Below are 25,027 nucleotides of genomic sequence, written 5' to 3'. Positions count from 1 at the left end.
AGTCCGCTGGACGCTCCAAGATCAGACGGCCCGAGTAGGAAGGCAGGAGGTTGTCGTCGTTCCGCAGGTAGAACCATTGGGAGTCCCAGCCGGCGTGGTTGGTCGACAACCCTACCGGGATGTACTCCCGCGGCCGGTCCGTCTTCCCCGTCTTCTGCACCAGATTGAGGCAACCCGCCCGCACGGGCTTCCTTACGCCCGTGGTTCCGATGGAGGCGTGAAACAGCTCGCCCCTGTAGAGGTGGAGCCACAGCTCCCAGTGCGGCATCATCCCCAGGAAGCCCTCACACACGGCGGCGAAGACCGCCGCTACGGTGATGGCGTTCGGAGAGAAGTGCTGGAGCTCCACCCCATAATGGAAGCAGAGGGCCCGCATGAAGCGGCTTGGGGGCGCACCCAGACCGTGGCGGTGAAACTTGGCGAACGACACCACGTAGCCCTCGGGCGGCTGAGGCGCCCTGTGACTCGCCGGCGGCGCGATCCACTCTGGCGACGACAGCGAGGTGCGGCGGCGCAGCAGTCCCTCCTTCTCGAGCTCTAACAGCCGGCGCTCCATCATCAACGACGGGCGCTGCAACAGAACCGCCCAATTTACAAGAGATCAACTATGAAAAACTCCCGCCAAAGCAGTTGCTTTAACATAATCGAACTCTCATAAACCCGGTAGTCCGTGAAATCACGAGGGATTTCAAACCAACCATCTTACAAGCCAAGATCGTAGTGATTCAACATAACAAGTCACATGTTACATCCATTTCACAAGTAGTTTGGTATACATCGGAGTTCAAGATAGTTATTACAACTTAAGTTGAAAAGTAGCGGAAGCAAAGTAATTTGAAACTAATATTGCCCTTATTTCAAATACATGCCAGTATCCAGGTCAACTCCAACAAAAGCAACATAGATAAGGTAACTAAGAAGGATCATGCCCATGATCTTACTCCTCTAATATGGTAGGAGTCATCCAACTCTTGCAGTAGCCATGATACATCACAACCTGCAACAAGTGGGAATAAACCCTGAGTACGAGAAGGTACTCAGCTAGACTTACCCGTCATAAACCAGAAATAATATGACACCAAGGAGTATGCAAGGCTTTATTGGTGGAGCTAGCTTGACAACACTTTTTGCATAAAAAGCTTAAGTTGCAACTAAGTAATCCTTTCAGGTATTTAGCTCAAGTTAATAATCATTAACCTATCATCTAGATTAGCACCTGTACTAAAGCAATCACTTGATTAAGATACAACCATAGTACCCATATTTGATGTGGCATTTCCAACATCATCATCATACCATAACCACCCAAGTGTTCCATAAACATTACTACGATGACGAAGCTCAAGTCAAGTGCTCACTGTCCAGGAGCGATGGCGATTCGAATCGATTTCTAACCAGCTGGCGAGTTTATTCCCCACACAAACCACACTCACCGGCCAAAGTGAGCTACAGGTCACCATATTACACTATCCAGGACCAATTCGCGGGTTCGACAGGCACCGCCCGTACCCGAGGACCGTTCCGGCGACCGAGGTATCCAAGGTATACCAAGGTTGCGCGCCGCGCCCTCGTCGTTCTCCTCAACCATCACCAATACAGCGCGTACATCGGGCCGATTCCCGGCCCGGATAGTGTTCAGGCTTCGCGGTCGGAACGACTTATCCTTCCAGCTAAGTGTGGGGCATGCGTTCAACATGACAAGAGGGCCGTCAACGATCGGTCCTTAATCGACACAGGCGGGGATAGATAGGCACCCGAGACCTCCATGTCTTGTTACTTCTCTACCATCGTCCCGCCCGGTCTCCAATTATTCATCCTCATCACTTGGTTATTTTCATGATAGCATATATAGCCAACCTTTTCAGGTATCCACCTATCTCGCTCAGGTGACAGGACATCACCTGGCTTCTAGCGATCTAAGCATAGCTAAGCATTTAGATTCGATCCTGAATCTACATAGGGTCATAGGTATATTTGCTGGACAAGGAGTGTTATATGCAGCAAGGGTTTCACCCAACTCCTATACTTAATGCAACAATACATATATAACATATATTCTCAATTGCATTCAAAAGTAGTGGGAGACTTATAATGCTCCGGGGCTTGCCTGGGATTAACACTGAGTCAATTCAGTTAGTTGCTCCGTCTTGGTGACATCTAAGGTCACAACACTTGCTTAGACCTTCCACCTTCGGGATGGGTCCACCCAACACCATCTTCGGGTCTGTTTCCACATCATGCCCTTCACGTGATTCATCTAGCGCACCTAGATGAGATGCAAGATGCAAGTGCATGAATATGCAGAATAGTGACACAACATGCATTACATAAAAGTATGCAAGACAGAGGCATCTAAAGTTATTTAGCTAACATCACACAACCAATTATATAGAGCAAACATATAAATCATGACACAAGTTTAACAAGTTTACAAGTGTATTACTTAATCAACACTAAAGTCATGCATCATAGTTAGCACACACCAAGTAAAGCAATTAAGCATTCGTGTATTTCAGCAATTCTGGACATACATGCAACAACTCAGTAATTAAATCACAACTGGAGTTACACAACTCCAAAAACTATGCAATAGGACATTCTGGAAAGAATATAAAATTATCTACAATTCATATTTAATCATATTAGCATGATTAACAAGTTAACCAAGTCAAACATGCATGACCATATAATCTGGTCCAGGAATTTCCAGAAAACAAACATTTCAAGGGATGAACTTCATACTACTGTAACTCACAAACCACTTAGCCAAATGACATGAAACTGTACAACAAGATATATTAGTAAGTTATCTATATCTTTTATATATACAAGTTTCACAGAAAACATCATTTGTATCATGGAATTAATTGCACAATCAAAACTGCTCATGCTGCCCAAACAGTAGGGGTATAATTACAAACAGAAAACTGATAGGCAATTCAAAGCAGCATAACCGGAGTTGTATACCTCCAGCCAACATGATTCTTATATTTTTGGAAAGCTTATAAAGTTACCTACAACTTTCTTATTATCATCTAAATATGAATCTAGAGTTAACAAGGTCAATTAATCCCATGAAGGCATCTCTGTCCAAAACATAGACAGAATCTGCCATGCTACATTAAACAGCTATAACTTGAATTTCACATGTCCATAAATTATGGTTATATACTTTATAGAAACCTTATCTAATTGTGAACAACTTTGTTATAAACATGTACAGCTAAATCTACAACTAAAAAGGTCTTACATTACAAACAATGCAACCCTGTCTGGGTTTAGACAGAAACTGGAACAGTACTTTAAACCACTATAACTAAACATGTGCTTAACCAAAAATTGTGCTATTTACCTTTATGGAAAGCTTATGAAAATTACTAAAACTTATATATTTTCATCTAGGAAAGATTCTCAACTTAACTGAGCCAAACAATACAAACATGCAGATCCACTCAGAATAGGAGCAAAGCAACACAGGGCATTTGTTATTTTCATAACTCTTAATCTATCAATCCTAAATTCATGAAACAAATGCCAGAGATCAAATATCATATGAAAAGCATGCCACAATATTTTCACATTTATTGGAGCAACAACACAGCAGTTATAAAAAAGACAAATATAACAAGCAATCAAAACCTAACTGTATAAAACTATTTTTACGACTAAAATATCAAACTAAACCATGCCATATTATAGATCTACTGCATAGAGAATTTCACAAGGATTCCAAAAAGTCCAAATTTGCTATTTTACGACTTTTCTATGAATTACTATGAATTTCTAAATTTCATCCAGAAATCTGCACAAAGAAAAGATAAAGGAAAACACTTTTGCTTCGGGAACCCTGGAGTTTCTCGAAATCAACTGCAGTCCAGATGCACTATTCATATGAGTCTTGGCTTCGCATCTGGAACCCTGGGTTGTTTCATATTTCAACACGAGGTCCCTGGTCGCCCAAAAAACAGAGGACTCGCCGGAGCTTCCTGTTCCGGCCGAAGGAGGGCACATCGACGGCAGGGAAGTTGATGGGGAGCCTCTGGGGGCCCGTGCGCACTCGTTGGTTGCCTCGAATGGCTAGGAGAGGGCCGGTGGCAGCCTCGCCCTGTGCCGCAACGGTATGCAGAGGCGGCGGCTCACCGACGGCGGCGCTCCGATGGCTAAAAGCTCGGGCGAGCGTGTGCGCGAGGTGGAGCACGACGAGGCAAAGGTGATGGCGTATGAGGCGGTGGCTGTGGTGGCTTGGAGTGGCGAGAACGCGGACGGCGGTGGTGCTCACCTCGCCGGCAATGGCGGCCGGCTCTGCGCGGACGAGCGGCCGAGGGGCGAGGGGTGAGCAAGAGAGAGTGCGCCTGGGAGTTCTGGAGCTGGGCATCCACTTCTTGAGGGGGCAGAGGCGTGGGGCACGCGGCAGCAGTGCTCAGCCATGGTGGGTGCGCGCTCTGGTGCATGGAGGACGCGTCGGCATTTCGTCGAACACGTGGCGGGCAACAAAGTAGCCAAGGTGGGACGCCGGTTTGGGCCATTTCTGGGCCGAATTGGACCTTGGGCCAAAAACAAAGTTTGTTCACCACGTCGTGTACTACAACTTTTATTGAGACACCAAGATCATTAGACCAACAGATTAAGAGATAATTAGATGCCAATTCACGAGTGTCAACGTATTGACGGTGATTAGCAAAACCAAGAATTGATGGTCCAAATCATGTCAAACTTGATGCAACTTTTTGTATGCTCTTCTCCAAACAATTATCCACAACTTTTATTCTTGGACTAACTTGAGTTGCTCAACAAAAACACGAGAACGCGGCATGCCAACGGGTTGACGCCCGTTTGGCGATAAAATAATCATTTGCTGTTTTGGGAGCTACTTTTAGATATCCAAATGAACTTCCAATTTGATGATACTTGATCCATTGCTTTCATCAGGAAGAGTACTCCAACTCATATTAAGGAATCTAATTGAGTTACCATATGAATTTGCATAATAAAACGTCACGAAGGAGCTAACTCACTGCTGTCCTTCTAGGGACTTAGAACTATTTCTCAGGGCTGAAAAACAGCAGCTGATTCGAACTTCGAGCCTCTGTTTGAACTGTTTGCAGGCTGATTTGGTTCTTAACCTTTGAATAAAGTTTCTTCTACAGAAGCAAAACCACAACTTTCATTTAGGGTCAAACCTCATAACTGCAACCGAAGTCAATCTTTCACCTTGGTCAAAGCAGTAACCCGATAAAGCTCCAAATAGGGTTTTAGGCCAATTCAAGCATTTTCATGACATAAGATCAACATGAACCCTTCATGACTTTTGTTGTATAATTCATCTAGTGCCATATGAACATGTTTGCAAGGTTTGGTTGGTGACCCATGATTCCATTTCCTTAATAGAGTCATTCCAACAAGGATATAACTTATCATTTCATGTGACTTCTTGATTCCAAACTTCACCAAACATTTCCAGAGACCAACATAGATTGGGACAGATATGAGACACATGGAAAGGTTCCTTTAGCATCATCAAAGCATACCTTTTAAAAAGGCATATATGCAAGCAAGGTTGCATACACCAAGCCCAAGTTGGGGTTTACTTTCATAGATTGACTTTGACCTCTATATTACCATTGAACTTGTCATGTTTGAGCTCAAACCTAGTACTTAGCAAGTGACAAACACCTGGAGTGATACAGCCTTCCCCCCTTAAAAGAATCTCGTCCCGAGATTCGGTGCAAAAGACTTTCAAGGGAAGAAAACAATGTCACGCATTTTTCCAACATTAGCGATAGCAGTGGGCGACTTAGCTTAGAACATCAGAGAAGCTAACTTGATCCAAACATTTTCTGATACTTGCCCTTCATAGTAAACCTTTATCCAGAGAAACTCCCTTTTTGTTTGACTCCACTGAAGCACTACCTTGGGAGGAATCCAAGACAACATTGTTCCATGTACTTTGTTTCTGGTTGTTTAGAGCCTAAGGAGCTACTTGTACCATTAGCTTCTTTAGTGAAACTAATGCAAGCCATACGAACTTCACACCACTTCACAAGCTTCTAAGGGTTGTGCATTATAGTGATTCCAGGCTCATTCACAAGATTTGAAAAGCAGTCCTCTACCAAAATGGTTGAATTATAACTTCCCACACTTGCAGTTCCCTTTCTCTAATGACAACATTGTACTTACCACCTGGTTAAGAGAACGGTGAATGTGATAGCTGACTTTGTTGGTTCCACGCCTTCCATGATCATTTACTTTAAGGGATTCTTGTATCCAAACAACAAAAGTTATCTGGGTTGCATCAGATGTAACTTCTTGGGTAACACATAGAAGGTAACCAAGGCATGTAAGAATGGATAACCACTACTGACAAAGGATGATAGTGGGGCCTATAGATCTCCAACTGTTGCAAGTGTTCAACCAACTAAAGAAATAGCGTACCACCAGTAGGTTAAGCATGACCTTTCTTCATGATGCAGTTACATAAGAGTTAGGTTGACTTGTACCATAGCAAAACCAATCAAGTGGAACTACTTTTGCATTTGAGGCTTCTTTTTAGGATCAGTCGGTAGCTCTGATATTAACAATCTATTGATTGACACCTTTCAAATTGTATTTGACTCACATTGGCACAAATGGGTACAAAGAATCTTATTTCAGCATATAAGCATTATCTATGCAGCAAGACATTGCCCACAATGTAATCCATGGCACCAAAATCAACACCACTTTATATTCGAAGGATGATCGATATCAAAAGGAAGATTGTAGACTTCTACCCCTTTTGGGTTTTGGTTCATATTTCACCAATTATCACTCACATCCCCATGAAATTTGGTAGAAATACAGATCCATGAGTCTTCTAACCTCTGACCAAAATTCAGCTCAAAGAGGTACCATTTGTGTAGGCAGAACATATACATACTAAACTTGTTCGGTGCAAAAAGGGCAGCATTCCTGACTGACAAGACATCTCTCAACTCCACAGTTTAATTCACTATTTGACGAAATATATCCTTCATGGCTATCAATCCATCGTTTCCTTGCTTGAGATTAGCTTTGTTACTAGCAACCAATCGATTGGCTCTCAGCACTAAAATTTCCAAAGCTCCACTCTTAACTACAACAATTGTGGCTGACGCTTAACAATTGGTCACCTTCAAAGCCAGTAGATAAGGATTCACGCTAAAGATGGTTGACTTTAGTTGTATCACCACGATGCACATAAAGATCAAGACTTAGGAAAACTAGATCATAAGCACAATGGTGATGACTGATGCTTGTTCAACAGATAACTTGTCCAACATTAAGTGTCGTGTGCCCTTTTGGTTCAGCGTGGACGACCCATGTTGCTCATTAAATGACCATCATCATTGCAGGAATAGTTAAATAGTGTCACTTGTCTACCATCTCTTGCAGTCTGTTAATGTTTATGTCAGTGACCTGTTCTTCAAAGGTTATCCTCTTTGTAACTTCATAGGAAGTTCTCTTATTTGCACGTGAAGTAAGGATCTTCTGATCAAATCTGGATAGATAATTAAGGACAAACTCATGATGAGATGACATCTGGGTGTAGTTCTATAATGGATCATGGCTAGCAACAACGATACCAGCGCGTGCCGAGCAGCACAACCATGTGTCGGCCGCCCCAAGGGGCTCTCGGTTTCGTCGCGGCACCATCAATCGTTAACCAAGACACCATTACCGAACATACAATCCAAAAGAAATCTCCCATGGCAAAAGTTGGGTTGTATAGCAGCGAGCACTTTGCAAAAGAGGGGGTATCAACTGAGATAGTCTTGAGATTAGAGGTCCACAAGGAGGCGATTCAAAGATTAAACATAGTACTAGAGAACATAGATCACATGATATTAAGACGGATAAACACCCAGAGACTCAAGAGAGTTGGAGATAAAACGATTGAGATTTGAAAGATTGAGTCAATACAGGGATTAGGGGATGGATACACAACATTCAAGAGCTAACAACCATGCACAAACTCAAGCTCTTTATCATTGGAATCTACTTGGAGATAACCATGAGATTAAAGTGACATGAGTGTTATTCTAAGATAAGGCTCTTCAACACTCGCATGCTTACTAAGGACAAAAAGGTAACAACTATGACACTACCTAGTTAACAACACATCCACTCATGTATCAAGGTTTTAAGCAAACATGTGAGAACATGAATCACACTATCTCCAACAATCATTACTAAGCACAAAGTTTTGCAGATAACAAGCAGTCATCTAAAGCAACACTAGTACACCTGAACATACATAACATGATGGTAAGGTGTTTTTATCTTTTACTTTCTTTTACTAGAAAGGTGCATATTTGTTCTCCAGTTGTGAAAACAAATTTTTAACTTATGCTTAAAAGACTAGTCATCTTAGAGATGTGCATCATACTGACAGGATGCACAGATCAACCACAACACGGGCAAAACAAAGCTAATCACACCTTATTTTCAATTATAGCCATTCAAGCAACATGGAGCAAAACATTTCATCTAACTCCACACAAGCAAGATGACACACATTGATTCACAAGTTATTTATTACTGGAACAAGGGTGAGATAAGCATAGTTATACATAAGGCAACAATCATGCGATGCATGCTTCGTCCTATTCGTTCTCACAAAATTGCCAGCCTAAGGTGGCAATCACGTTCTATGTCGGTGGCATAACACGTACACTCTCGACATATAGCTAGTCGTAATATTCAATTTACGCATTCGTAGTTAGCATACCTGCAGAAAACTCATTTCAGCCCACCCACAGTATGAAACATGCAGTACAAGATTAAAAAGCTATGCGCTCCACACACGTGTATTCCCCATACATGTATGTGTAGTGCTACTACCCACATCATCGTCCTAGTGACGGCATCGCCTCTAAGGACGGAAGCACCCATCATGCGATACCTTTTCATAGGCACATGTAAAATGTGCACATGATCCAGCACCAAAAGCACTTCCCTAGATCGGCGGTGTATCCGATCATGCTCTCATAGCTCACACTTACCAAGGCGTAGAGGAAAAATGATCCATACATTACCATTCAAATGAATGGCACTCATACTATTGCACGCCGTATGAGCAACGAAATAGAAATATGATGCATAAACCCCCAAGTCAGTACTTAAATAAGCCACCTAAGGGTCCTTATTTGGGCATAAAGGAAATGACCACTGGCATACTTAGATAAAATCATTTCAGATTTGAACACACCTATATCTATAATAGCTATAAGTTGTCAAAAAATGATTTTATAAAACAAAATATTTTGTTTTAAATACACATATGACAAGTTTAATGTTGAACCTGCTCCGATACCAGCTGTAACAGAACCGCCCAATTTACAAGAGATCAACTATGAAAAACTCCCGCCAAAGCAGTTGCTTTAACATAATCGAACTCTCATAAACCCGGTAGTCCGTGAAATCACGAGGGATTTCAAACCAACCATCTTACAAGCCAAGATCGTAGTGATTCAATATAACAAGTCACATGTTACATCCATTTCACAAGTAGTTTGGTATACATCGGAGTTCAAGATAGTTATTACAACTTAAGTTGAAAAGTAGCGGAAGCAAAGTAATTTGAAACTAATATTGCCCTTATTTCAAATACATGCCAGTATCCAGGTCAACTCCAACAAAAGCAACATAGATAAGGTAACTAAGAAGGATCATGCCCATGATCTTACTCCTCTAATATGGTAGGAGTCATCCAACTCTTGCAGTAGCCATGATACATCACAACCTGCAACAAGTGGGAATAAACCCTGAGTACGAGAAGGTACTCAGCTAGACTTACCCGTCATAAACCAGAAATAATATGACACCAAGGAGTATGCAAGGCTTTATTGGTGGAGCTAGCTTGACAACACTTTTTGCATAAAAAGCTTAAGTTGCAACTAAGTAATCCTTTCAGGTATTTAGCTCAAGTTAATAATCATTAACCTATCATCTAGATTAGCACCTGTACTAAAGCAATCACTTGATTAAGATACAACCATAGTACCCATATTTGATGTGGCATTTCCAACATCATCATCATACCATAACCACCCAAGTGTTCCATAAACATTACTACGATGACGAAGCTCAAGTCAAGTGCTCACTGTCCAGGAGCGATGGCGATTCGAATCGATTTCTAACCAGCTGGCGAGTTTATTCCCCACACAAACCACACTCACCGGCCAAAGTGAGCTACAGGTCACCATATTACACTATCCAGGACCAATTCGCGGGTTCGACAGGCACCGCCCGTACCCGAGGACCGTTCCGGCGACCGAGGTATCCAAGGTATACCAAGGTTGCGCGCCGCGCCCTCGTCGTTCTCCTCAACCATCACCAATACAGCGCGTACATCGGGCCGATTCCCGGCCCGGATAGTGTTCAGGCTTCGCGGTCGGAACGACTTATCCTTCCAGCTAAGTGTGGGGCATGCGTTCAACATGACAAGAGGGCCGTCAACGATCGGTCCTTAATCGACACAGGCGGGGATAGATAGGCACCCAAGACCTCCATGTCTTGTTACTTCTCTACCATCGTCCCGCCCGGTCTCCAATTATTCATCCTCATCACTTGGTTATTTTCATGATAGCATATATAGCCAACCTTTTCAGGTATCCACCTATCTCGCTCAGGTGACAGGACATCACCTGGCTTATACCGATCTAAGCATAGCTAAGCATTTAGATTCGATCCTGAATCTACATAGGGTCATAGGTATATTTGCTGGACAAGGAGTGTTATATGCAGCAAGGGTTTCACCCAACTCCTATACTTAATGCAACAATACATATATAACATATATTCTCAATTGCATTCAAAAGTAGTGGGAGACTTATAATGCTCCGGGGCTTGCCTGGGATTAACACTGAGTCAATTCAGTTAGTTGCTCCGTCTTGGTGACATCTAAGGTCACAACACTTGCTTAGACCTTCCACCTTCGGGATGGGTCCACCCAACACCATCTTCGGGTCTGTTTCCACATCATGCCCTTCACGTGATTCATCTGGCGCACCTAGATGAGATGCAAGATGCAAGTGCATGAATATGCAGAATAGTGACACAACATGCATTACATAAAAGTATGCAAGACAGAGGCATCTAAAGTTATTTAGCTAACATCACACAACCAATTATATAGAGCAAACATATAAATCATGACACAAGTTTAACAAGTTTACAAGTGTATTACTTAATCAACACTAAAGTCATGCATCATAGTTAGCACACACCAAGTAAAGCAATTAAGCATTCGTGTATTTCAGCAATTCTGGACATACATGCAACAACTCAGTAATTAAATCACAACTGGAGTTACACAACTCCAAAAACTATGCAATAGGACACTCTGGAAAGAATATAAAATTATCTACAATTCATATTTAATCATATTAGCATGATTAACAAGTTAACCAAGTCAAACATGCATGACCATATAATCTGGTCCAGGAATTTCCAGAAAACAAACATTTCAAGGGATGAACTTCATACTACTGTAACTCACAAACCACTTAGCCAAATGACATGAAACTGTACAACAAGATATATTAGTAAGTTATCTATATCTTTTATATATACAAGTTTCACAGAAAACATCATTTGTATCATGGAATTAATTGCACAATCAAAACTGCTCATGCTGCCCAAACAGTAGGGGTATAATTACAAACAGAAAACTGATAGGCAATTCAAAGCAGCATAACCGGAGTTGTATACCTCCAGCCAACATGATTCTTATATTTTTGGAAAGCTTATAAAGTTACCTACAACTTTCTTATTATCATCTAAATATGAATCTAGAGTTAACAAGGTCAATTAATCCCATGAAGGCATCTCTGTCCAAAACATAGACAGAATCTGCCATGCTACATTAAACAGCTATAACTTGAATTTCACATGTCCATAAATTATGGTTATATACTTTATAGAAACCTTATATAATTTTGAACAACTTTGTTATAAACATGTACAGCTAAATCTACAACTAAAAAGGTCTTACATTACAAACAATGCAACCCTGTCTGGGTTTAGACAGAAACTGGAACAGTATTTTAAACCACTATAACTAAACATGTGCTTAACCAAAAATTGTGCTATTTACCTTTCTGGAAAGCTTATGAAAATTACTAAAACTTATATATTTTCATCTAGGCAAGATTCTCAACTTAACTGAGCCAAACAATACAAACATGCAGATCCACTCAGAATAGGAGCAAAGCAACACAGGGCATTTGTTATTTTCATAACTCTTAATCTATCAATCCTAAATTCATGAAACAAATGGCAGAGATCAAATATCATATGAAAAGCATGCCACAATATTTTCACATTTATTGGAGCAACAACACAGCAGTTATAAAAAAGACAAATATAACAAGCAATCAAAACCTAACTGTATAAAACTATTTTTACGACTAAAATATCAAACTAAACCATGCTATATTATAGATCTACTGCATAGAGCATTTCACAAGGATTCCAAAAAGTCCACATTTGCTATTTTACGACTTTTCTATGAATTACTATGAATTTCTAAAGTTCATCCAGAAATCTGCACAAAGAAAAGATAAAGGAAAACACTTTTGCTTCGGGAACCCTGGAGTTTCTCGAAATCAACTGCAGTCCAGATGCACTATTCATATGAGTCTTGGCTTCGCATCTGGAACCCTGGGTTGTTTCATATTTCAACACGAGGTCCCTGGTCGCCCAGAAAACAGAGGACTCGCCGGAGCTTCCTGTTCCGGCCGAAGGAGGGCACATCGACGGCAGGGAAGTTGATGGGGAGCCTCTGGGGGCCCGTGCGCACTCGTTGGTTGCCTCGAATGGCTAGGAGAGGGCCGGTGGCAGCCTCGCCCTGTACCGCAACGGTATGCAGAGGCGGCGGCTCACCGACGGCGGCGCTCCGATGGCTAAAAGCTCGGGCGAGCGTGTGCGCGAGGTGGAGCACGACGAGGCAAAGGTGATGGCGTATGAGGCGGTGGCTGTGGTGGCTTGGAGTGGCGAGAACGCGGACGGCGGTGGTGCTCACCTCGCTGGCAATGGCGGCCGGCTCTGCGCGGACGAGCGGCCGAGGGGCGAGGGGTGAGCAAGAGAGAGTGCGCCTGGGAGTTCTGGAGCTGGGCGTCCACTTCTTGAGGGGGCAGAGGCGTGGGGCACGCGGCAGCAGTGCTCAGCCATGGTGGGTGCGCGCTCTGGTGCATGGAGGACGCGTCGGCATTTCGTCGAACACGTGGCGGGCAACAAAGTAGCCAAGGTGGGACGCCGGTTTGGGCCATTTCTGGGCCGAATTGGACCTTGGGCCAAAAACAAAGTTTGTTCACCACGTCGTGTACTACAACTTTTATTGAGACACCAAGATCATTAGACCAACAGATTAAGAGATAATTAGATGCCAAGTCACGAGTGTCAACGTATTGACGGTGATTAGCAAAACCAAGAATTGATGGTCCAAATCATGTCAAACTTGATGCAACTTTTTGTATGCTCTTCTCCAAACAATTATCCACAACTTTTATTCTTGGACTAACTTGAGTTGCTCAACAAAAACACGAGAACGCGGAATGCCAACGGGTTGACGCCCGTTTGGCGATAAAATAATCATTTGCTGTTTTGGGAGCTACTTTTAGATATCCAAATGAACTTCCAATTTGATGATACTTGATCCATTGCTTTCATCAGGAAGAGTACTCCAACTCATATTAAGGAATCTAATTGAGTTACCATATGAATTTGCATAATAAAACGTCACGAAGGAGCTAACTCACTGCTGTCCTTCTAGGGACTTAGAACTATTTCTCAGGGCTGAAAAACAGCAGCTGATTCGAACTTCGAGCCTCTGTTTGAACTGTTTGCAGGCTGATTTGGTTCTTGACCTTTGAATAAAGTTTCTTCTACAGAAGCAAAACCACAACTTTCATTTAGGGTCAAACCTCATAACTGCAACCGAAGTCAATCTTTCACCTTGGTCAAAGCAGTAACCCGATAAAGCTCCAAATAGGGTTTTAGGCCAATTCAAGCATTTTCATGACATAAGCTCAACATGAACCCTTCATGACTTTTGTTGTATAATTCATCTAGTGCCATATGAACATGTTTGCAAGGTTTGGTTGGTGACCCATGATTCCATTTCCTTAATAGAGTCATTCAAACAAGGATATAACTTATCATTTCATGTGACTTCTTGATTCCAAACTTCACCAAACATTTCCAGAGACCAACATAGATTGGGACAGATATGAGACACATGGAAAGGTTCCTTTAGCATCATCAAAGCATACCTTTTAAAAAGGCATATATGCAAGCAAGGTTGCATACACCAAGCCCAAGTTGGGGTTTACTTTCATAGATTGACTTTGACCTCTATATTACCATTGAACTTGTCATGTTTGAGCTCAAACCTAGTACTTAGCAAGTGACAAACACCTGGAGTGTTACAGGCGCCAGTCGTCGGCGGCGACGAGTCTTACAGGCATCTCGGCTAAAGGGACGGTGGGTTCGCTACAGCTCGAGGGGGCGTGTGCGCGTGAGATGGCGAGAAAGCAAAGGCAGCGAAGGAATAAGAGCGAGAAGGCGGAAGGGAGAGGAACGGCGGTGACGCGACGACGTATTTATAGGCCGCTGTCCGCCAACGGACAGATCCGAGAAGTAAGGTAACTCTCCCCATAAATGCGCCGCCTGATAGTCCTCTCTCTCTCCTCACAGGCCGGACTCTCTGAATTCCTCGCCGATACGGTGTCGTAACGTCATCCGCCTAAAAAGGCGCGCCCAACGGGCAGAAAGGCGAACCGCCACGGCCGTTTCCTTCCCTCGTAAGCCAAGGGACGTAACCACAAAAGTCTCGAGAGGTCGATGGCTGGCCCGCCAAAAGGGTTCGACAGCCGATCTCGAGCGCCAGAGTCAGGGATCCCCAGCGAGCGGTCGAAGATCGAGGCCCGCCTCGAGGACTCGCTGGCGATGTTCAAGGTAGGGTCGAGACTGTCGAGAGGAATCCCCCCGACGGGAGGCATCGAGCCGCCGGTCTCTATCGAATGAGACTGGTATCCCCGACCACGTCGACCCTGCTTTATGAGGACGCCTCCGGGCTACAGCTGACCCCCTCGAAAGGGGCACAGGTTCTCACTTGGACTACCCGCTAGGAACTCAATTTGGGATGGAAGACGCTCGCTCTATCGAGAGTACGTCGAAACCCCCGGGCAAAAACGAGCCGGTCAGAATCTTCCACCACTGGTGTCGAAAGCGTTTCTGCGAATTAGACAACATAACCCTCGAAGGAGTCAAAAACTCCTCCGAGGGCTCGGGGGCTACTGTCGAGGGTATCGGTAAGGGGTACCCTCAGCGATGCGCATTATGAGATTGCCCGTACGAAGGTCGAGACCCTCAATTCGACGCTCTAATCTTACGTATGCGCCGCCATCGACGGTCGAAGCCTCGAAGACAGAAATAGCGTCGAGCGAATCGGTCAGGGCTCGAGCGACGACTGCCGTCGAAAACGGAAGCGGGCTCGAGCGAACCGAGAGGCGTCGGGCGCAAGGACACTGTCCGCCGCCTGACGCGCGCACGCGGGCCGGAGCATTAAATGCACCTGACGCTTCCCCACCTAACACACGGGTCACGGAAGGCGTGATAGGGAACAAGCTTCTGTCCCATCGTTCTTTTTGCAGCCTTCCCACCGAACGACCCAGGGCGTGTCAGGACGCAGGAAACAAGGATGGAACGTCTAATCGGGACCCCCTCGAGACACCCAAGGTCAGCGCTCCAGATATCAGTATATTACACGGCGCCCGACCCTCGACCGAACCGGGTCCCTTCCTAGGGACAAGTTGGGCGTCGACTAACAACACCACAGCTACCCCGCCGGATACCACAGCATGCGACCTCAGAACCAGCACAAGGCGACTGGCAGGGCAGAACGCAGGAGCACGCGTAATCATCACCAGGCTATCAAGATGGGACGGCTCGAGGCCATGCCGTACGGAAGCCTCGAGTAGGTCAGTGCTCCATGCGGCTATCGATCCCTACTCTAACATCTACGCATGTACCCTGTGTCTCTCCTTGGAGCTATAAAAGGAGAGACTCAGGAATAGAAGAGGGGGACATCACAACTCAAGACCACGCTCATACGTAGTAAAGCTCCACACTTCATACCACGCTTGTATTCGCCCCTGTACAAGCACTTAGGTGCAAGATAATACAAACTCTCTCCCCCCGCTGGACGTAGGGCCTTCTCTTGCCCGAACCAGGATAAATCTCTGTGTCTTCTTGCATCACCATCCAGAAAAGGGAGCACGCATACAAATTTACTCGTTGGTGTGACCCCCCGGGGGAAAAACACCGACACCTACCGAGACAAACAAGTAGAGCTGCTGCCAAGAGCACGTTCAAATGCCTTCCCGAGGTGTCCAATTACATGTGGAGCAGCTGCAATTACAATACAGTGAGATCAGACCAATGCATATATATCTCAAAACATAGGTACAGATGAATGGAACCAGGATGTAACATGACATATAGGAGCAAGCACTTGACAAGCTGTAGCAGGTCTGGAAAGAAACAAAGCTGAACTGAAATGAAGCAAGAAAAAATTCAGAATTTTTTTCACAGAACAGACCAAAAAGATTCAGATAAGCCAGTATAGTATCTATCATGTATGATATACGTCTGCTCCAATATTGAACCTAGACCTAACAATGGTCCAACTAATAAGAGCATCTCCAACAGTTGGCAAAAAGCACTTGGCATCCTTGAAAAATTGGCAAAAGGGGCAAAAATGCATCTCCAACAGTTTGGCAAACACATTTGGCAAATTGACACGCTTGGCAAATTCATGAGCCGTGCTCGTAGCTATCCGCCGCGTGGACTCGCTTGGCAATGTGAGATCCCTCTTCTTCTTTCCCTTTCCCGCACGGCAGGTGAAACTTCTGGCCCGTCATCTTTCAGGTCGCCCTCGTTGTTCCTCCCAGACCGGCGTCGTTTGAAGGACCGTTGCGAGACCAGGTGCTCTAGCCGGAGATATCGATCAGAAGGTGTGCCCCGCCGCACAGGAAACTTTCCACTGGTGCATAGGAAACTTTCCACTAGTAAACAAGAAACTTTCCACCGGTATTCAAGAAACTTTCTATTAGCGCACAAGAGGTCTTTCTACTAGCGCACAGGAAACTTTCCTTTCCACCGGTATACAAGAAACTTTCTATTAGCGCACAAGAGGGTTTCCAACGGTCTACAAAAAACATTCTACTAGGGCACAGGAAACTTTTCTCATTTTCTTGGTCAACTATGTTGGAACAGGTCTATTGCAACTAGCACGCCTGCGAACCTATCAACTGAGAATTCAGTCTCAGAAGCTACCTCAGAATTTTGTGCAGTGGGTTAATGACTATCAACTGCAGCAAAACAAGAAAGAAACAATCCTTACCCTTTGAGGTGGAAGTAGCAGAATCTGAGTCGATGCTACAGGCTGCTTTGCTGCGGGCTACTTCGACTCCCTTGCTATGTTTCTCCTCTGCCTAGCCTCCATCACAGACACCTCTAGGCTTCTCTTGCTACAGATTCATGGTCAGAAGCACCTCCACAAGCAGATCTGGGGATTGGGGTTATGGGTTTCAGTGATTCGGTTGTGGGATTAAGGATCCCAAGTATACAGATCGAAAAAGAGGATAATACCTCAATTGAAGCTGTAGGGGAGTGAGCCTTGGATCAGAGCGAGGACGACGTTTGGGGCGAATGGCGGCGCCAGGTCAGAGCGTGGCCGTTGGGGCTGCAAGAGGCCTGGCAGCCAAGCACCTGGCGAAGTGCGCTCGAGCGGCGCAGGAGAGGGGAGGCGCAGGATTGGGCGGCCTAAGGCCTGAGGAGCGAGGTGGCACGTGGACCGGAGAGAGGCGGCGCGTGGACGGGAGGACCGACCTCGCGACGGAAGACGCGACCTCACGGACGGGAGGCACGGCCGCATGTGGGTGAAGCTGCGTTCTCACACCTCACGGGGGCAACTAGGCCCTTTTATCAGGGAGTTTTTTTAGCCTAAGTCACGGTTGTGGGCTCTATCTTTTTTTCTTTTGGTGCTCAAAGCCTGCTTTTGGGTTTTGGTTTGGCGCCGGATGTTTGGGCTGGCGGCAATGGCAGCAAGTTTTGGCGAAAATGAAAATGGGCTATAGCGACCAATCATTTGACGCTAGTATTCGTTTTTAGCTACCGATCATTTGACGCAAATATATAGCGACTGATGTCTTGTCGGTAGGAGGAATAAAAGCGACCGATCATTGGTTACCAATTTGTAGCGACCGATGTTCAGTGTTAATATTATGTTTTAGCGACCGTTGTTTGACGCTATACTTTTGTTGTGGTATAGTGTGAGCTCTGGCTAGCGGACTACTGTCTAGCATGCCAGCTAGGTGGAGCGGATGATGACCTGCTCATCATCAGCAACTTGCCACTGCACTTGGCTGATTCGGCCAGAGCGTGGCTCGAGCATCTTCCTGAGCGCATGATCCATGGCTGGGCCGACCTAGTCAGGATCTTTGTCGGGAACTTCCAGGGCACATACGTGCGTCCTCAAAATTCCTGGGACCTCAGGAGCTGTCAGCAGAAGCCTTGTGTGTCCCTCCGAGACTTCATCAGGCGATTCTCCAAGCAGTGTACCGAGCTCCCCAACATCACAGACTCCGACGTCATCGGGGCCTTCATCGCCGGCACCTCCTGCAAGAAGCTAGTACACGGACTTGGTCGCAAGACCCCCACGAGCACTAGCTAGTTGCTCGACATTACCACCAACTTTGCCTCGGGGGAAGAGGCAGTTGGTGCAATTTTCTCCGATGGCTCTACCAAGGGGAAAAAGAAGGCCGAGACCACCGAGGCCTCGGTCTCCCGCGACCCTAAGAAGAAGAAAAAGGGTCGCAAGGGGAAGCAGGGTCGGTCGGACGACAACTTTGTCGCCGCGGCGGACCGTAAGAACCCCAAGCGGGCTCCTGCCGGGCCCCGCCTCTTCGACGAGATGTTGAAGAAGCTATGCCCCTATCATAGGGGACCAACAAAGCACACCCTCGAGGAGTGCACTGTCCTGCGTCGGTACTATACCGACGTCATAGCCAAGGAGGGCGCCGAAGAACCTCCCAAGGACAACGACGCTGTTGATGCAAAACTGGTCTGCAAACACAAAGGGCTAATACCCGATTCAAACGTTAAGGCGTGCCAGCCGATTTGACCTTGCTATCGGCAAAGGTGATAACTCGAATACTTTAGTCCTGACAACAGCGATGCGCCCGGATGTCACGGCTAAGAGGTACTCACGCGGAACTTGAGAACACGCCGAGCTTAAGTCGACGAATTCCTAAGAACTCGTAACAAAAGGAAAAAGTATGACGAAGTCGTCGAAAAGTAAATACTGGAATATGAGTAAAAACGTGTGTTTGATTCCTTGATTGATTTTCTATTACAAGGCCCTAGGGTCTATATTTATACCCTGCTCAAAGAGCTACAACCAGACACGATTAGAATTCGAATTCCAAATTACACGGAATCCGTATACAAAACGATGCAAATAATTAAGGAAATAACAAAACTATCCTTCGTGACAAACCGAAACTCCTCCACATAACGACCGGCAGCTTCCGGACTCCCTCTTTGCATCATCGGCAGACCCTTTGCCATAGTCATCAGCAGACTTTCTTATCTAGCCATCGGCACCATATTACTGCCTGTGGACTTAGTCACGTTCAACTTCTCCCTCATCGGCAACCATCCTCATCGGCAACCCACTTTGTAAACATCGTACTGCCACCTTATCCTACCATCCTAGACACGTGCCCAAAAACGGTGTCAACACATGCCCCCCAGTTTCAGAGTATAAAACTATTAATGCTCCGAAATTCTCTGCAGTAATGATGCCTTTTCCCGCAATTAATGCTCCTAATCTGATAACCGACAACCTCAATCTGAACAACTCTGATCCTATTCCTCCGCAGATTTCTCGAAATCCCCAACTTCCTAAACGGGCATTTTTCTCAGTCGTACATCGGCAACAATACCGTTACAAAGATCTGCCGATGTTCTGACCAGGATATTCACACAAACGGTTACTTCCCCTCTATCCGCCCATCGGCAATATGACCGTTATAGAATTTTGCCGATGGACCGACCAGGAGATCTCGCACAGTAAAATATCTTCAGATAATGACCGCTTCCCGTCAAATCACCTGCACAATCCCTGGATTACCGTGCGAACAGTTACCATATCCACCTGAGTACCCTCGGATTTCTCGGATGCGGCAAAGAGATAAGTCGGATTTGCCCTTGCCCATTTTGTCCTATAAATAGTTCCTTCTTGGGTACTCCTTCCCCATCATACCATTCTACTACCCAACTTTACTTTTCCAGCGGCGGCGCCACCAAAAACTCCTAAGGTCTCCGACAAGTACCCCTCTTCACCAACTCCGGCGCCTTCACACGCTTCTTTCGCAGCAAGATGGCCGTCGGGTTCGTCGTCCCTGAGGTCAAATCTCCACCCCGTCTTCTGTATTTTTCTTCATATCCCTGTTCACTCGCAATTCATTTTACTGAACATCTTCCTTTTCTTTCCTCTTTGTATTTCTTTTTACGCCCAAAATCACTAGGAATTGTCCAACAAAATTGTCATCCCCACCCATCAACCACACCTTCAATGCCTCGGCCCTCTAGGGGACCCAGATCCAACTGACCTTATCAACGCAGAAACCAACAGGATCCCCTTCAGAGCCGAAAATTTTTCCTTAGATCTGTGGAAGGACACCTTCCGCTCTTGGCCCAGCCCAACTGTAGGGTGGAAAGACTGGTTCTTGAGGGTCAGCAACTCTAATGAAGTTCAGTGGGGTGAAAGGAATCTAGCCCAATGCATTAGATTGTCCATTGCCGATATGCATAAGAACGAGTCACTGCTGATAGCTGCATCCTACTTTTGGTCAGACACCCTCAATGCTTTTGCCTTTGGCCACGGCCTTGCTTCTCCTACTCTTGCCGATGTAGCCATGCTTACTGGTCTAGATATATCTTCTGCCGATAGCACCCACCTTTTTGATACTGCCCCTAGTGCCAAAGTGGAGACTCGCGCTATCGACGGTTGGTCAGGCTACATTCAGAAGTACCGTGGGAAAGGATCTGTCACCATAAAGGAACAAACCACCTTTCTGAACATGTGGCTGGACAAGTTTGTATTCTGTGGTCGATCGGCAGGACCGACTTCTGTCTACCTATCGGCAGCAGAAAGACTGGCTAACGGTGGCCGATTCCCTCTCGGCCGATACTTGCTTGGCGCTGCTTACCACCTTCTCCATCAAGTAGCCCAGAAACTTCTGCTCGGCCAATCCACTGGCAACTTGGGAGGCCCCTGGTGGTTTGTCAACATGTGGCTCAATCTGCATCTGCACAAGCGTCTCAACTTCAACCTGTTCACACAGCGTTTCCAAAGAGATATAGCTGAAAACCATGTATTGGGTGAAGAGGAATCGGCAACACGCGCCCCCTTGAACTTTGGCGAAGCTGTCATAGTTCTGCCTGGTTCAGGGGGTAATCCAGATCAGATCGGCCGATTCTTCCAGACTCTGTATGAGGGTTTGACCAGAGACGAACGACCATGGTTGGCTTATGATGACCCAGATAGCATGCTCCCTCTGACCTTCAATCCATTTGATGAAGCTCTCGACAGGGACAATGAGGTGATGATGGCAATTGTGACTCCCAGAATCATTCCAGTGAATTTCTTTGGTAGCACAAAAACCTCCCCTCAAACTTACGAATTTTACAATCCATTGGCATTAGCTCGCCAGTTAGCTTTCGGCCAGTTGCCGATTGCACTTCCTTATGCCGATGTGATAAAACCCAGAGAAACTATCAACAACCTTCTTGAGTGGACTCGAGCAGCCCAACTACCACCAAACGCCGATATAGATGTAGATCTGTCAGAATGGGTTCCGGCTGCTTTTATCACTCAGGCATACAAGTTATGGTGGGCAGAATGGAAAGAGCATCTATTCTGTAGATCGGCACTTTCATACCGCGGCATGATTGACTCCGAATACGAAGTTCCCGATGACACTGTAAGTAACTCAAACCAACGTTTCATTTTCTCAATATTACCTCCATCGGCAGCTTACCCTTGTATTCCTTTTGCAGGTTGACAATATTCCTCCATTGGTTAGCAGGAGTGGCAGGCCGATCGACTTGTTTCCATCAGGCCCGATTTCCTCAATCGGCCACAATGCTCCCACTCTAGCTTCCATCGTGCATCGGGGTGTACGCCTCAGGAAAGTCACCACTAGAAGAACCCAGACATCACCAACGGTTGCTGCTCCCACTCTTGCGCGGGCTTTCAAGGCAATTTATCAAATCTTTTCCTTTATGCTGACTATCTTTATATCGGCTATATTTATGCTTATAAACTCTTGTTCATTATTGCAGCAAACCGGCGCATCGGCGAAAGCCAGGTGTGAGAGTACCGATGCCCCCCAGTCTAGCCAAGCCAAGAGAAAGGGCACCACGGGTGCTAAGACTGGAACAAAGCGCCAGAAGGTAGCAACTCCCCTCCTCCTCCGGTATCTCCAATTCCGGTGGAGTCTTCTCCTTCTTCTCCAGAAGCCCAGCCACAGCAAGCACCATCTCCCCCACCTATGTAGGAAGCACCACAGATAGAAGAACCCCAACAGGAAGGATCTCAAACAGAAGATACATCAGCTGACATGGGTGAACAAACAACTGGCCCGGTGGGTCCAGTTATACCATCGGCAGTTCTCCCGATTCAGACAACCATTGTCCCTCCTCCAGGTAACATACTTTAATAATATCGCTACCGATGAACTTATTCTTATTTAGTCTCATAACTCCTTTTGTCTTCTTTCAGTTGATATCGTTCCATCGGCAATCTCAGCCGATCAACCTGTAGCTCCATCGGCATCTTTGGCCGATCAGCCTGCAGCTCCGTCAGCACTTCTCAGTCAAAGACAAGAGATCGCCTTGAAGCAAGTAAGTCACCGTTTACCGTTAGCACTATTTGCCGATTCTCTGAGTATGAGCTAATTTTGCTTTCCCTCCCAGGAACAAGATTCTCCCGATAGCCTGTTCTCCTTCGCCATCGATCTCTCTGAAGAAGAAGGTGAAGAAGCAAGCTCTTCTCAGACGGTCGGCATCACATCGGCAGAGATCAGGGTCAGGTTGGAAGAATTGTCAGCTCTCCTTCACCAGGACACAGCGCAATTGGTTGATGATTCCGACCCTACCAAGACCCTGTTCAGAACTCTCAGAGGCCAAATCCCAGCCGATGTTGAAGAAATCCTGTTCCAAGCCGCTCATCTGGAGAGTCGCCAGCTGCAGTACCAAAGAGCTTCTCGGCGGCTTGCCGATAGAGCCGCTCAGACTCAACTCTCCGATGAAATGAGGAAAGAGAAGCTTTTGACCGATGAGAAGCACAAGAACATCGGTATCCTGAGATCTTCGGGAGACGCGCTGAAGCAGAAGATATCCGATCTATCGGCAAGAAAAGAATCCCTGTTGGCGGAGCTCAAGGAAGTAGAGAACGCTCTGTCTCAAGCCCAACAGGAAGAGAGCCAATTGCCAGAGACCATCAGGCTTCTTGAGCACGAGCGAAATGCTCATGGTCGCAAGGCACTTCAACTGAAGAAGAAGCTGAAGCCGATAGAAGGTTCTGCCGATGATGACATCAAGGAGATAGAAGCAGCCAACCAAATTCGGCTACGCGCTATATCGGCAATCCAGACGCTGCTTAACACATAGAGTTTCCATCGGCATTGTATCTGCGCTTTCCTGCTTCCTCAGCTTTTAGTCTAGCCGATAGGACTGTTATCGGCACCTAAACTTTTGAAACACCAAGTGTTGTCCCCAAGCATTTGGATCCAGCCGATAGGAGTGTTATCGGCACCTAAACTTCTATGCATCGACCCATATACTGGGGTAGTACTTCTTTAAATATTTGCCGTTTAATGCTCTAGGAAATTCAATTCCTTTGAGGGTTTCTAGAATGTAGGCATTACCAGGAGCCGATCGACTTATCCGATAAGGACCCTCCCAATTAGGAGACGACTTTCCAAACTTCGAACTTTTGGTCCCAATTGGTAAAATTAATTTCCATACCAAATCCCCATCGGCAAACTCTTTAGCCTTCACTTTCTTATTATACCATCTAGCATCTCTCTTCTTATTTTCTTCTATACTCATTAAAGCTTTTAACTGATGCCCTGCTAGATCGTCCAATTCATCGGTCATCAAAGTGGCATAACCATCGGAAGTTAATTGATCTTGAAAAGATAATCGCCTAGATCCAGCCTTAATTTCCCAAGGCAACACTGCATCATGTGCATACACCTATTGATAGGGTGATACTTTGGTCGATCCATGACAAGCCATCCGATAAGACCACAATGCTTCATTTAATAATGTATGCCACCGCTTAGGATTTTCTTCAATCTTTCGTTTAATAAGCTTGATAATTCCTTTGTTAGACGCTTCGGCCTGCCCATTGGCTTGAGCATAATAAGGAGAAGAATTCAACACTTTAATTCCCATACCGATTGCGAATTCGTCGAACTCCCCCGATGTGAACATGGTGCCCTGATCGGTAGTAATCGTTTGGGGAATCCCAAATCGGTAAATAATATGCTCCTTCACAAAATCAATCATATTGGCCGATGTGACTTTCTTCAAAGGAATAGCTTCAACCCACTTAGTGAAATAGTCAGTGGCAACTAGAATGAACTTATGCCCTTTGCTAGATGGTGGATAAATCTGGCCGATCAGATCGATGGCCCATCCCTGGAACGGCCAAGGCTTTATTATAGGATTCATAGCCGATGCGGGTGCTCTCTGGATATTACCAAACTTTTGACAACCTTGACATCCCTTGAAATATTTAAAACAATCCTCAAGTATGGTTGGCCAAAAATATCCATTCCTTCGAATCATCCACTTCATCTTAAAAGCTGACTGATGCGCTCCACACACTCCTTCATGGATTTCCCCCATCAAACTTCTAGCTTCATCA

The sequence above is a fragment of the Sorghum bicolor genome, chromosome 10 (assembly GCF_000003195.3).
Source record: "Sorghum bicolor cultivar BTx623 chromosome 10, Sorghum_bicolor_NCBIv3, whole genome shotgun sequence".
Classification (NCBI taxonomy): Eukaryota; Viridiplantae; Streptophyta; class Magnoliopsida; order Poales; family Poaceae; genus Sorghum; species Sorghum bicolor.
This window is presented reverse-complemented; position numbering follows the sequence as displayed.